Source organism: Montipora capricornis, chromosome 8 (genome assembly GCF_036669925.1).
Source record: "Montipora capricornis isolate CH-2021 chromosome 8, ASM3666992v2, whole genome shotgun sequence".
Taxonomy (NCBI): Eukaryota; Metazoa; Cnidaria; class Anthozoa; order Scleractinia; family Acroporidae; genus Montipora; species Montipora capricornis.
Genome location: NC_090890.1, coordinates 4,310,625 through 4,325,013, shown reverse-complemented (window position 1 = coordinate 4,325,013; position 14,389 = coordinate 4,310,625). Strand labels below are relative to the sequence as shown.

The 14,389-nt window shown below is 43.4% G+C and overlaps 2 pseudogenes; one reads left to right on the top strand and one right to left on the bottom strand.

Annotated features, from left to right (window-relative positions):
- Positions 1-4,105: 4,105 nt before the first annotated feature.
- LOC138013590 (uncharacterized) lies at positions 4,106-5,719 on the bottom strand (annotated as a pseudogene).
- On the top strand, positions 5,413-8,200 carry LOC138013589 (uncharacterized; annotated as a pseudogene).
- The last annotated feature ends 6,189 nt before the right edge of the window (positions 8,201-14,389 follow it).

Sequence of the window (14,389 nt, the reverse complement as noted above, 5' to 3'; positions counted from 1 at the left end):
TAGAAACAAACATGTTCGACTGTTTCCGTCGGATTGCGCCATCAAGTTCAGGGCTTGCGAATGACGTCATCCCCTTTTTGGCGCGAGACGCAAACGAAAACTTTGCAAGCGAGACAAGTCCACCTCTCGCGACTTCGTCGCTCGCTCATTCACTTCGCGTACGAAAAATCACTTCTGGGGTTATCGTGAGGTCGACTTGTGGCAAGTCCAGAATTGCAAAGTGCTTACTGCCAACATCATAGCACGGAAACCGCACTACTTGAGGTGAAGAACGATCTCGTAATGGCGATGGATAAAGGTTAAATTACGTTGTTGGTGCTTCTCGACTTAAGCTCTGCATTCGACACCGTCGAACATGAGATCCTTCTAGAACGATTGAGGTCAACAGTTGGGTTGCGCGGGAAAGTACTTTCATGGTTTGAGAGTTACTTTGAGGGCAGGTCGCAGCAGATCTCAATTAACGGGACTCTCTCTTTCTGTGACTAAAAGTGGGACGGGGACGTGGGACTTGGGACGTGGGGACTCGGGGACGTGGGGACGTGGGGACGTGGGGACGTGGGGACTCGGGGACTCGGGGACGTGGGGACGTGGGGACGCGGGGACTCCGGGACTCGGGGACGTGGGGACGCGGGGACTCCGGGACTCGGGGACGTGGGGACTCGGGGACGTGGGGACTCGGGGACGTGGGGACTCGGGGACGTGGGGACGTGGGGACGTGGAGACTCGGGTACTCGGGGACGTGTGAACTTGGGGATGTGGGGACGCGGCGACACATTTTCGAAGTACAGAATTTCAGAAATGGGACAACATCGCCAAGAAAGTTGAATTGCTTGTGTTATTTTTCTTTTCAAGTACCAGCTAAATACACAGCGAAATTCAAAAATTGGATTCTCGAAAAGTCATTCTTGCCACCCGTCACAGAGCTCGAATGTGAAACAAAGCAGAAGACCTAATGGCCCATTGCTGACACTGCAGCTGAAATTTCAGCGTTTTTTGTTGTTGCTCAGAAACTTGAGCCTTATGACTCCTCTCTGAAGTTTAAATACCGTGCCAATGTCCTTGTTGGCGGCATTGTGACTGCATCTTTCCTGGCGCTTGTTCAATTTGTTACCTTTGATTCGGGTTGTCACCGTTGATGTTGTCGAAAATGTTCGTCATCAGAGGGCCAGAAGCCCCCCAGGAGGGGGAGGGGGGTACTGCCATATATGAGCTATATAGGTATGTGCCGCTGTGAAGGGTATGGTTTTCAAGCAGTTTGCTCTAGGATAGGATACATAAATCAGAGCGTTTGTTTCTAGAATTGGATATAATTTTTCACGGAACTGACCAGTTGGTTGAAGATTTTATCTAGACTAAGGAAAGTTGATAAAACCAAATTTTTGTATACTACTCCACCGAAACAGCACCACAGTTTCTTTAGAAACTAACGCCTTCAAGTATAAATAAATCATTTTTTGAGAGAGAAACGATTGTGGTATAGGTTTTGCTTTGGCTAGACTGTGCTAGTGACCTCAGTAGTTTCTGAAAAACAGTTACTCTAGGATAGGGAGGGTTTGGGGAGTTTACTCTGGTACGGGGTAGCAAAATTCACCTGAACTAGCTCTGGTTTAGGCTAAGGGTTCTAAGGTCCTAGCGGCAAATACCCCACCCAGAAATTCCTAAAGTACCGTCCCCGGGCCAGAAGCTAAATAACGCTTCTGTGTGTTAAGGCTTGACCAAGCGAATAAGTTGGCATATTTTTGTTTTACGAGGAAACATTTATCCAATCGACGTTAACTTGAAATCTGCATACTTTGCTTTCTACTCCCTCTTTCATCTGAAATGTGTCAAGTGATTTTTAACGGCTGAAAACAATTGAAATATTTTGTCGGAAAAGAGGATGGAAAAGTCATCTTATATCAAGATACCTTGCTGTAGTACTCCTACCGAGGCTTTATCACTCTGCCTTTTAATCATATGCCCATCTTAATGGCAACGGTAAAAATTAAAAGAAAAAAAAGGTCAAATCACATAGAGGTCACAATAAAAATGAACGATATCACATTAATTGGTATAATTATACGTTAATGGCAGTTTAAGCAGTTTCAAGCAAAACTTTGTCGGAATTTTTTAGGGTAAACGTTCCCCCAATCTCAAAAACAAGCGTTATGACGTCTTCAGTCAAGAAATGTGACGTGACAGACAACTACGAGTGAAATGCATAATTTAAAATAAAAAGGTTAGGATGCAGAAAGTGGAAGTACTTTTAAATGTTCAAGCCTCGATATACTTAGGGAATTGTAAAATGATCTGAGAAATGGTCATACCAACGTTTCGTTCATGTTGCCTATGTCAAATAGGGACTTAATGCAAAAAAAAAATTGTCCCTTCGTTTTACCTAAATTACTCCACTATGTAACTTGATAGTAGTACAATGAAAGTCACCTTTTTATGAAGACGAGTAATAAACTATACTATATATATTTACTAGATCTCTGTTTCACATCATACAAACGAGGAACTTAAACCGGGGTACAACGCAGTTACGATCAACAAACGAAGATTTTGTGAAATAATGATGAAAAGTTAAACAAATGGTAAAAATGCATCCCCGAGTCCCCGAGTCCCCGAGTCCCCACGTCCCCGAGTCCATGAGTCTCCGCGTCCCCACGTCCCCACGTCCCCGAGTCCCCACGTCCCCACGTCCCCGAGTCCCCACGTCCCCACGTCCCAAGTCCCACGTCCCAGGCCCACGTCCCCGTCCCACTTTTAGTCACAGCCCTCTCAAAGACATTTGATTTGATGTGTGGAGTCCCCCAAGGGTTATGCCTGGGCCCGCTTTTATTTACCATCTACGTGAGTAAGCTGTTTCATATTTTAAAACACCATCTGCCCTCCGTTCACACATATGCGGACGACACACAGTTGTATTTGTCATTTAAGCCATCTGACACGTTCAGTGAAGTTGAAGCTGTATCTGCCGTGCAGAAGTGCATCTGTGATGTCCGAGCATGGATGAGAGAGAATCAGCTTATGCTCAGTGATGACAAGACTGAGTTCCTGGTTACTCGCCAGGAGCGCTCAAAAATTTCAATCCAAAGCATCAAGGTTGGACATGCTGAAGTCTCTCCAGTAGTCTCTGCGCGCAATCTAGGCACATGATACGCATCTAGATTTGCGAGCTCATATTAGAAAGACATATCGCAGCGCTTTCTATTACTTGTACAACATACGTCATATTAGGAAATATCTATCCAGAGAATGAACTGAAAAACTAGTTCATGCTTTTATTAGTAGTAGATTGGACTATTGTAATAGTCTTTTATATGGAATTCCGGAGTACCAAACTAGGAAACTGCAACGTGTTATGAATGTCAGTGCGAGACTTATTTATCGCGCGCCCAAGTTCTGTCACATAACACCTGGGCATCCGAATCGGAAGCAGTTAATTTGGCAATGTCGAGGAAAGATAATCTGGGTAAAACATTGATACCTGATGGGGACACCGATATAGCGAAGAAGTCAAATGCGCGGGGGGTTTCCGGCGGGAGATTTGACCGATACATTAACGATAAACTTGTGGTTGATTCGAGAGTGACTTCCTCTATCTCCGTCAGCTGTGAGGAAATAAAAGATGGATTATACAAAGCGTCCAGGGGCCGGTTGCTCGAAGCCTGGTTAGCGCTTACCGTTGGATAAGAGGTATCAGAACCTATAGGTTTCCATGATATTTAACGCCGGTTAGCGCTAACCATGCTTCGAGCAACCGGCCCCAGATGTATAGCAGAATTTTAAAAAAAAATTGCAGATTCCAGCAGTCTAAAAAATTTTCCCAATCGTGCGTCATCTTGGAAATGATGTAATAATAATAATAATAATAATAATAATAATAATAATAATAAATATTGAAGATCCGTTACCACGATTCATGATAAGAAATGAGTATAATCGTTCTCTGGTAAAAAGTTTAAGAAGACTATGAGCTTTCGACAGACTGAACTGCTGTCTTCAACGGATAAAAACATGTAAAGAATAAAAGCGAAAGAAGTTTAAATATGACGAAAAATTCGCATACATTAAAGGATAAAAGCACGTGGTAGAAAGAATGTTGAAAATGCTAAGAAAATTAGTGTTTCTTTAAGAGAATGTGATATTGTCTAGGGAGTGGGCACGAATTATTGTCCGCCCCAACGGTTTTTGCCGTGTGCCATGACTCCAATGTCTTTCTACTCCGATTGTTCGCTTTGTCAATGATTTTAGAGTTGTCGAAGTCAATAGCATGAATAAAAGCCCAAGCGTGTTTTGCGACATTTGAGCCTTTAGTACAATGCTTTAAGTTCCTCATGTGTTCTTTTCTCCTAGTAGTAAAGGATGTTTTAGTTTCATCAATGTAGCTCCAGGGGCAAGATGCGCATGGAATTTTATAGATGACATTGCATTGGTCGTCTTCGGCAGGTCGAAACTTAGGGATAGGGAAATGCTGTTGTAAAGTTTTTACCGGTCTGCTGGTGACTTGGATGTCGTGTTCCTTGAAGATTCTTGTGAGAGGTTCCGTGATGCCTTTGATGTAGGGAAGGACTGCATAGTTGCGTCGGTTTGTTGGCTCAGCCCATTTAAAGAACATGCCGACCAACTCTTCTGGAGTAGGTGTAGGTGGTGGAGGTCTCGCTTTCTTTCTTATAACATCAGCAGCGATTTTTTTGGGATAGCCGTTGGAGTGTAAAGCGGCGCAAACACGAGCAGTTTCACGGGTCTTTCCAATTTGTTTGTTGGGGAGATTCAAAGCTCTATGTAGGAGTGTCTCAGTGGTGCTGATTTTATGTTTTCTGTCATAGTGTGAGTGGCAGTCAAGATATCTATCCGTATGTGAGGTTTGCGGAAGATGTCGACCAAAAGTTTTCCGTTATCGCGCAAAATGAGGGTGTCAAGAAAGGGTAGTTGGCCGTTGGACTCATGTTCGATGGTGAAAGAAATATGCTGATCGATTGAGTTCAATGAATCGTGGAAGGAGGCAACAGCGTCCCTCTTAATAATACAGAAACTGTCGTCTACATATCGCTTCCAAAATTTCGGCGACACAGAAGTCGCGTTGATTGCTGTTTTTTCGATTTCTTCCATGCATAGGTTGGCTACTACAGGGCTGACGGGGCTACCCATAGCACAACCGTGGATTTGTTTGTAGATGGTGTCATTATAAACAAAGAAGTTATTGGACAACACAAAATTCAGTAAGGAAATTATGTCCTCGATGTCTAGGTTGGTCCTGGAATGGAGAGACGAATCATCCTCTAATTTCTTCCTGATATAATCGCAAGCTTTATCGACAGGGATGGCGGTGAATAGAGACACCACATCAAAGGAAACCATGGTTTCGTCATCTTGGATGTTAACGTCGGCTATTTCGTTTGAGAACTCCTGTGAATTAGCATTGGAATGCCGTCGGTAGATCTTAGTTTAAAATATGTATAGTCATCAATCTTTTGTTGTCTCTTAAAGTTCAGGAGCGTCGCGTTCAAATCACGCTTGATTCGACCGAACGGAGATCTTGTGACAACTTCACAAGTACTTCGGTCCGCAAGGTGAGACTCCATTTTGCTGTCGTATTCTTCTCTATCCAACACAACGAGGCAATTTCCTTTGTCAGCTTTCATGATGACTCTAGAGCGGTCTTTCTTTAACTCATGTAAAGCTTTACTTTCTTCTTTAGAGATGTTGTGATTAGGTAAAGAAGCCCTTTGGAGGATCGCAGCCGCAGAGGTTCGTATTTGATCTGGGTACTCAGTTGCTAATTCACAGGAGTTCTCTAACGAAATAGCCGACGTTAACATCCAAGATGACGAAACCATTGTTTCCTTTGATGTGGTGTCTCTATTCACCGCCATCTCTGTCGATAAAGCTTGCGATTATATCAGGAAGAAATTAGAGGATGATTCGTCTCTCCATTCCAGGACCAACCTAGACATCGAGGACATAATTTCCTTACAGAATTTTGTGTTGTCCAATAACGTCTTTGTTTATAATGACGCCATCTACAAACAAATCCACGGTTGTGCTATGGGTAGCCCCGTCAGCCCTGTAGTAGCCAACCTATGCATGGAAGAAATCCAAAAATAGCAATCAACGCTACTACTGTCTCGCCGAAATTTTGGAAGCGATATGTAGACGACAGTTTCTGCATTATTAAGAGGGACGCTGTTGCCTCCTTCCACGATTCATTGAACTCAATCGATCAGCATATTTCTTTCACCATCGAACATGAGTCCAACGGCCAACTACCCTTTCTTGACACCCTCATTTTGCGCGATAACGGGAAACTTTTGGTCGACATCTACCGCAAACCCACACATACGGATAGATATCTTGACTTCCATTCACACCATGACAGGAAACATAAAATCAGCATCGCTGAGACACTCCTGCATAGAGCTTTGAATCTCCCTAACACACAAATTGGAAAGACCCGTGAAACTGCTCGTGTTTGCGCCGCTTTACACTCCAACGGCTAGGGTGACCCGAAAACACTGACCCCCGGTCCATAGACCCCCTTACAGACCGGGTCAACGGACTGCCTTACGGACCGGTCCACGGACTACCCCTACGGACCCCCTCTACGGACCACCCTGAAACAACATAGACATGAAAATTAATAAAAACTAAAGATTTGACTTACCGGTTGTCGGGATAGACCACTCGAGTCACTCGTGTCGGCGAAATCTCAACCGTTAGGCTTCGCAAATTTAACAGACTAAGGCTCAGGCTCCGGTGCAAAGTCTGTTAATCACATATTGCCTCTTCCTTCGCTGTAGACCGAAATGCTTCTACAAAGACCAATAATAACTAAGTTCTATTTTCCCTCCGCCATTTTGTTCGAATCATTCTCCCGCGCGTTTTTGAACTCGTAGTCGCCGTCTCACAAATATCTTCCATGTTCATTAGTTCCCTGTGGGACGTTAAAGAACCCACGCACTATTCGAGAAGAGTAGGGGATGAAGTTCCCGGTGTTGTGGCTGTCCTCTGTAAGTATATGGGTGGGTTGGTATAGCAGGTCCACATCAGCTGAATAGCTGCCAAAACTTCAACCTGCTTAAACAAATAAGTAACAAACAAACAAACAAACAGCCCCAGGCTTCACGATCTCTCTGTTCCGAGCAAAATGGAGGAAGGAACTTAGATATTACACTTGTAATGTCCTTATAGATCACAAAGAAGCTAATCGAAACACTCTGCTAGTTCACACTGTTCCTTCACACTCACTCGTCCTATACCCACACGGTCACTGGGTTCCCGCGCTGGAGAGATCCCGGATGTACATACAAACACTACAAAACTATCGGTCTTTTTCGAAGAACTCCTGTCAACAGCGAAGCAAACGGCAATACCTGAGCCTTAGTCTGATTTGCGGAGCGTAACGGCTGAGAATTCGCCGACACGAGTGGTCTATCCAGACAAAGTGTATAAACAAATTTTCAGTTGTTATTTATTTTACTTTATTTATTTTTATTTCTGTGTTGTTTTGGGGTGGTCCGTAGAGGGGGTCCGTTGGGGTAGTCCGTGGACCGGTCCGTAAGGCAGTCCTTGGACCCTATCTGTAGGGGAGTCCACGGACCGGGGGTCTGTGTTTTCGGGTCACCCCAACGGCTATCCCAAAAAAATCGCTGCTGATGTTATAAGAAAAAAAGCGAGACCTCCACCACCTACACCTACTCCAGAAGAGTTGGTCGGCATGTTCTTTAAATGGGCTGAGCCAACAAACCGACGCAACTATGCAGTCCTTCCCTACATCAAAGGCATCACGGAACCTCTCACAAGAATCTTCAAGGAACACGACATCCAAGTCACCAGCAGACCAGTAAAAACTTTACAACAGCATTTCCTTCTCCCTAAGTTACGACCAGCCGAAGACGACCAATGCAATGTCATCTATAAAATTCCATGCGCATCTTGCCCCTGGAGCTACATTGGTGAAACTAAAAGATCCTTTACTACTAGGAGAAAAGAACACATGAGGAACTTAAAGCATTGTACTAAAGGCTCAAATGTCGCAAAACACGCGTGGGCTTTTAATCATGCTATTGACTTCGACAACTCTAAAATCATTGACAAAGCGAACAATCGGAGTAGAAAGACATTGGAGTCATGGCACACGGCAAAAACCGTTGGGGCGGACAATAATTCGTGCCCGCTCCCTAGACAATATCACATTCTCTTAAAGAAACACTAATTTTCTTAGCATTTTTAACATTCTTTCTACCACATGCTTTTATCCTTTAATTTATGCGAATTTTTCTTCATATTTCAACCTCTTTCGCTTTTATTCTTTACATGTTTTTATCCGTTGAAGACAGCAGTTCAGTCTGTCGAAAGCTCATAGTCCTTTTAAACTTTTTACCAGAGAACGATTATACATGTACTTAATTCTAATAATAATAATAATAATAATAATAATAATAATAATTGAGAGTAAAAATTAGTGATAATAATTTTGAATGACGTTTCGATGATTCGTTCATCATTTTCAAATTCGTAAAAACTAAAAACTAAAAGTCAGATTCTTGTGAGTTCTTTAAATACTAAGAATGTGTGTGAAAATCTCGTTGCATGTAATTAAAAACACTGCAATGTGGAACGTAGAGGGTAACAATTAGGTACTAAATAGTTTTGCTTTGATTGAGTCAGATTGAGTGTTCAGCTGAGGTTTCTTTTCTTGGATAAAAAGCATTTCGTAAACTAAGCATTCAAATTTCCCACGGCATTTCTTAAGAATGGTAAATTGTTCCTGAAGATCTTTGTTCTTCTGATTGTGTGTCCACTACGTGGTTTTCCAGAAACCAATTATAATGTAAGTATAAAATCTAAATAAAAGAGAATGTATCACAAAGCTACCAACAAATAAAAAGATAAACATCATCGGATTCGCATTGAATCACTTAGATTTTTCAAATAGGGCGTGATATGTTCGAATTTACGCGCACCAGTTACGATCCTGACAGAAAAATTCCGTACCTTTTGCAGCCTCTCAATATTTTTCTTGGTCACACCAACCCACAGAGACGAGAGTAGAACAATTTACTAAACACTAAAGCATTTATGATCTTAATCAGTGTTGATCTGGCAAATAAGTATTTTACGCGATTTATTTGACATAAGCTACCCGTACATCTGGATACCAAGTCACATGTTCATCGAAACTTAGATGTGAATTCATAACAACCCCCAGACTCTTGGCAGAAGGGGATGGCAATATCTCTTTGCCAAGCAAGGAAACAGCAAAACCCTCTGGCACACGAGATAGCATCTGAGGAGTTCCGAGTAGCAGCAACTTTGGCTTATCCGGATTAATCAAGAGGCTATGTGCACAGCACCAGGTGGCAATCCTTTCTAGATCTTCAATCAAGTGCACCTTAGCCACCTCTGTCTCTTGAACTCGAAAAGAAAAATATAGCTGCGAATCATCAACATAACTCTTCAGGGAGCAAAGGCGCGGGACGCTTGGAAGATCGTTTATGTAGGTGTTAAAAAGTGCCGGTCCCAAAATCGACCCCAGGGGCACACCATGTGCCACCTCCCTGGGATCGGACACTTCGTGGCCTATTCTAACGCACTGAGTTCTGTCCGACAAATAGCACCTAAACCATTCGATGGCTTCTCTGGAAACACCTAATACTCGAAGCTTGCTTAACAAGATCTTGTGATCGATGCTATCAAAAGCCTTTGAAAGGTCTAGTAGCACTAGCGCTGTGATCTGTTTTCGATCAACGGGCAACAGTGATACGGGTCGATTATCATTAGGAGTGTCATCATCCCCCTCCTTTAATAATGGTACCACCTCGGACTCCTTCCAAGACGTTGGAAACACGGAAGTTAAAAGTGATCTATTTATCAGCTCTGTCAGGACAGGGAGTATGACTGGTAGTGCATCTTTTATTACCTTCATATGTAGTTTGTCTTTTCCTGGAGCCTTGTTTGAAGGACAGGACTGAATAATCTTTCGTACTTCCACAGTTGAGACTGCGCGAAATTTAAATTCATCTCAATCAAGTATGATATTAGTTGGAGGCGATCGAGTCATATACGAGGAGGTTGTTGACTGCAGCTAGCCTCTTTGATTCATTTACAGCATGACTCCCTACCGAGGTAAAGAACTCGTTAAATTTATTCGCCAGTTCCTTCATATTCCTTGAGTACACTGGTCGCGATTTTTCCTTAGACGGGATACAATTCCTTATCACTTTCCATTTATCGCGGACACTTTGACTGTTGCTCATCTCAGATTGGACGTGTTTTTTCTCAGCATCCCGTAACCGTCTTTTAACTTCATTTCGATACCAGAAATAATGATCCCAGTCTACCACCGCGCCCGACGCACAGGCAACTCTATGTGATAAATCTCTTTCTTCCATCAGCTCTTTAATTTCCTGATCTACAAACGGACACTGCCACTGTCTAACCTTCTTCTCCTTAACGGGTGTATGACGTTCCAGAACTTCAAGGGAGGTCTTAAAGTGTCCTACTTTCTCGTTGGCATCAACAATCAATGGATTTTAGAGATCTTCTCACGTAAGAACAGACACCACCGGCATTATGTCTTGGCCGATCAAGCCTAATCAATTTATAGCCATCAACCTCCACTTCAGCATTAGTAACCGAAGAATTGAGCCAGGATTCTGAAACTGCCTAAATTCCGTACTCATTGTCACTCATTAAGTTCCTCACTTGCAATGGATGGCTTCTTTCTTTAATTGATCGCAGATTTAGATGAGCCACACAAATCTTCGACTTCTGGAAGTTGTTATTCACTTGAAAGCATCGCGTAGCACTCCGTGACGCTGCTTGGCCTGATGTTGTGTGACATTGAATCACCTGTGTTCTTCTGTGACTTCGGCTATTTTTATTCAAGGTCACATTTGGCGATATGGTAATTAGATTGCCTGGATTGCTTCGACCAAATCATCGAGAATTCGGCGCCCTAAAGCAACGTCTTTCAGCAACAATGTTTATATTGTTTCCGTTCTTTAGCAGGTTTAAACCCTTTCCAAGGAAAGGTTACGTCTATACAAACGTTGGCCCCCGTCGGCCCCCGTCGGCCCCCATCTGACCTTGTAGCTCAGTCGGTAGAGCGGCGGAGATCTAACCCGAAGGTCGTGGGTTCAATTCCCACCCTGGTCAGAGTTTTTCTCTGTCCTTGTGTGGGCCCATTTCCATCAGTAGGGCTAACGCTCACATGGTTCATATGGGATAGAAATCGAGCACTTCACATTACACTCTATTCAGTTAACTCTGTTTAAACCCTTTCCTCCTTGTTGACCTCTCTTTGGCGCCAGCAAATCCAGAGCTTTCAGCCTTGCCCAAACGTCGCTTGAAACCTGCTTTGTCGGCGAAGCATGACACAACTTGTTCCAATACTTTCCAGCAATTTCGAATGGTTAAAAGTGAGTTACGGGAATAAGACATCCTGAAAGCAGTCCCCTGTCTTCAATAAACTATATTATGACAGAAAAAGTGGTCAAAATTTCCTACTTAAAAGATAAAACCGGATTATAAACTGGAGCGCTAAACTAAGCGGCCACTAGGGCGCTGATTATATGGATCAAAGATCAACTAGACTCACTTGTTCAAGTAGTAAGGATCTTCTCGCAAGACATTAAGATGTCTTTTGGGCAAGATAAGTGTGCTGTCCTGGAAATGAGAAGGGGAAGACAAGTTGGCAGTAGCGGAATAGAACTACCCGACGATCAGCGTATCGGGGAAATAGAGGAGGAAGGCCTTAAATACCTCGGCATCTTGTAGTTGGACCAGACTCTCAACACAGAGATGAAAGGCAAGATAACATCGGAGTATATCAGAAGAGTCGAGAAGTTGCGTAGATCAAAACTCAATGGAGGAAATTTGATCGATGGCATAAATACCTGGGCTGTAGGTGTAGTACGATACAGTGCAGGGATTGTGGACTGGACAATGGAGGAGGTAGCCAACATGGATAGAACTAGGAAGATCTTGGCAATGAATGGCTGTCTGCACACCAGGAGTAATGTTGCGAGGCTGTACCTGCCGAGAAAGGAAGGGGGAAGAGGACTGATTGGCATCGAGGTGTAAGAAGAGAGAGCAAATCCCTTCATGGCTACCTAAGAGAGAGCACAGAGTGGATGCTTCAAGCTGCGTTGAAGGAGAAAGTGATTGTTGAAGAAGAGAGTGTGCAGGACTATGAGAGGAGGAGGAAAGACGAGAAAGTTAAAAACTGGAAGGAGAAAGCCCTATATGGTGCGTTTGTCCAACAAATATCAGATGAAGCTGGAGAGGAGTCTTGGAGATGGCTAAGGAATGGATTCTTAAAAAAGGAGACAGAAGGTTTGATTCTTGCTGCTCAGGAACAAGCTTTAAGAACAAGCTCGATCAAGTACAGCATAGATAAGACACCACTGTGTAGATTGTGTGGAGATGCCACTGAAACAGTACGACACATTGTCAGTGGATGCAAGAAGCTTGCCCTTAGAGAGTACAGGAAGCGCCACGACAAGGTGGCCCTGCGGGTACACTAGGAGATGTGCAGGAAGTATGGGATAGAGTGTAATGACAAGTGGCATGACCATCAACCCTTGCCAACCGCAGAAAATGGAGAAGTGAGGATAACCTGGGACATGACAATCTACACAGAACACACAGAAATGGACACTTCTTGACGTAGCTGCGGACCATCATCAGAACTGAAGAGGAGAAGGTTGAAAAGTACCGGGAACTAGCATTTGCAATCAGAAGGATTCATGGAGCATCGAAAGTCACAATAATAGCTATCGTGATTGGTGCACTTGGAAGCATATCAAAAGGTGCAAAGACCTGGTTTGGCAAGCTAGATGAACCTGACTTCCTTGGAAGTATACAATTATCGGCCATCCTGTGAACTGCTCACCTGTTACGGAAATGGTTGTGTCTCTAAGCTACGGGGAGTTGCTGAGACACAATAAACATTACCCAGTGGAACAACTGGAGAGATTCGAATTCAATAATAATAATAATAATAATAATAATAATGCATGACCTGCTAAACGCCCTTACTCGCAGTCGGAGACTGAATTGTTAAGGGCGCAGCTCAACGAGGTCGGACCGAAGGACCTGTGCTAGGCGCTGATCGGCCCCTGAACAGACCCATGTATGACCTCGGAGCACAGCACCACAACCAGATGGTATAGGCTGGGAGTCGATTTTACTGAGGGAGGAAAACCGGAGTACCCGGAGAAAAACCCTCGGAGTCAGGTTAAGATAGAATGAAACTCAGCCCACATACGAGTTGATCCCGGGTCGCAGAGGTCGAAGGCACGGTTGATAATCACTAAGCCATCCTGACTCCCCTGTTGCCGCGTTTTTGCAACAAAGAGTGCCGGACAAGGAGTCTTATTTTTTGGCTGCCAGACATTAAACAGTGTACATTATACACAAATGTAAGAGGTGCCTTCATGTTACACTGTAACTGTAGAATTCATCAAAACTCTACTTCTTGTTCGCAATATTGGTTGTCTATTAACTGAAATAAGTATTAAAATAACGTTAGAATACCAGCGGGTGTCTACCGTTTAAAAACGGACATGCAGGGATCTAGATTGAAACGTCATACACAGTGCCACAATTACCATATCATAAGTCTAAGTGCTTTGAAATCAAATGAAATATTCAAACGTAACAACCCAATTTGATTCATGAGTGGCCTGGCATTGACAATTCGCGTGATTCGTGATGAGTTGAAGCCTTTGTATGGTGCGCACGGCTCAGTTCATGCTAGCCCGCCTTTGTACTGGGTAAGTACATGCCTAACGAAACGGGCGTTATGTCCTGTCTTCAAACTTCGACACTTTTCGATCTCGTTTTAATGGAAACGCATTAAACGTTTAAATGCAAGTCTTTGACCCTTTTTCGACCATTTTGCAAGCAGGAAATACGAATTCCTGAAGCGCTGCTTAAAATTCATGTTTTCTGTCTATGATCAGATTTTTGCATCTGGCGACTGCAAAAAATGTTTAGTCGCCTCATGGCGCCTGTACCAAAAAGTTAATTTCGGATCCTGTCATTTTCCTGCTCTGCGATGTCTCCATGTTGTTGATCAGTGACTCCGCACGATGGGTACAATGGGCTCCACTCAACAAGAAACTCTTTTCCCCTGAAAATGTAGAAGTTAATATTTGTCAGTTCATGCGAATGTGTTATCTCCTGAAAGCGTAGTATGTACATGTATACGTATAGGAACCAAAGAAAACGAATGACTTTTAAATTTTTTGCCAAGTTCTTGTCCTTGCAAAAACCTCGATTATCACTATTCGTGTAAACTAATACCGTGAAATAAAGAATTACAAAGGGTTCCACCCAATTTTCGTACACTGAACAGTCTGACACTGCTGCTTGAGTTGTTTTTCGTTCGTTTTGT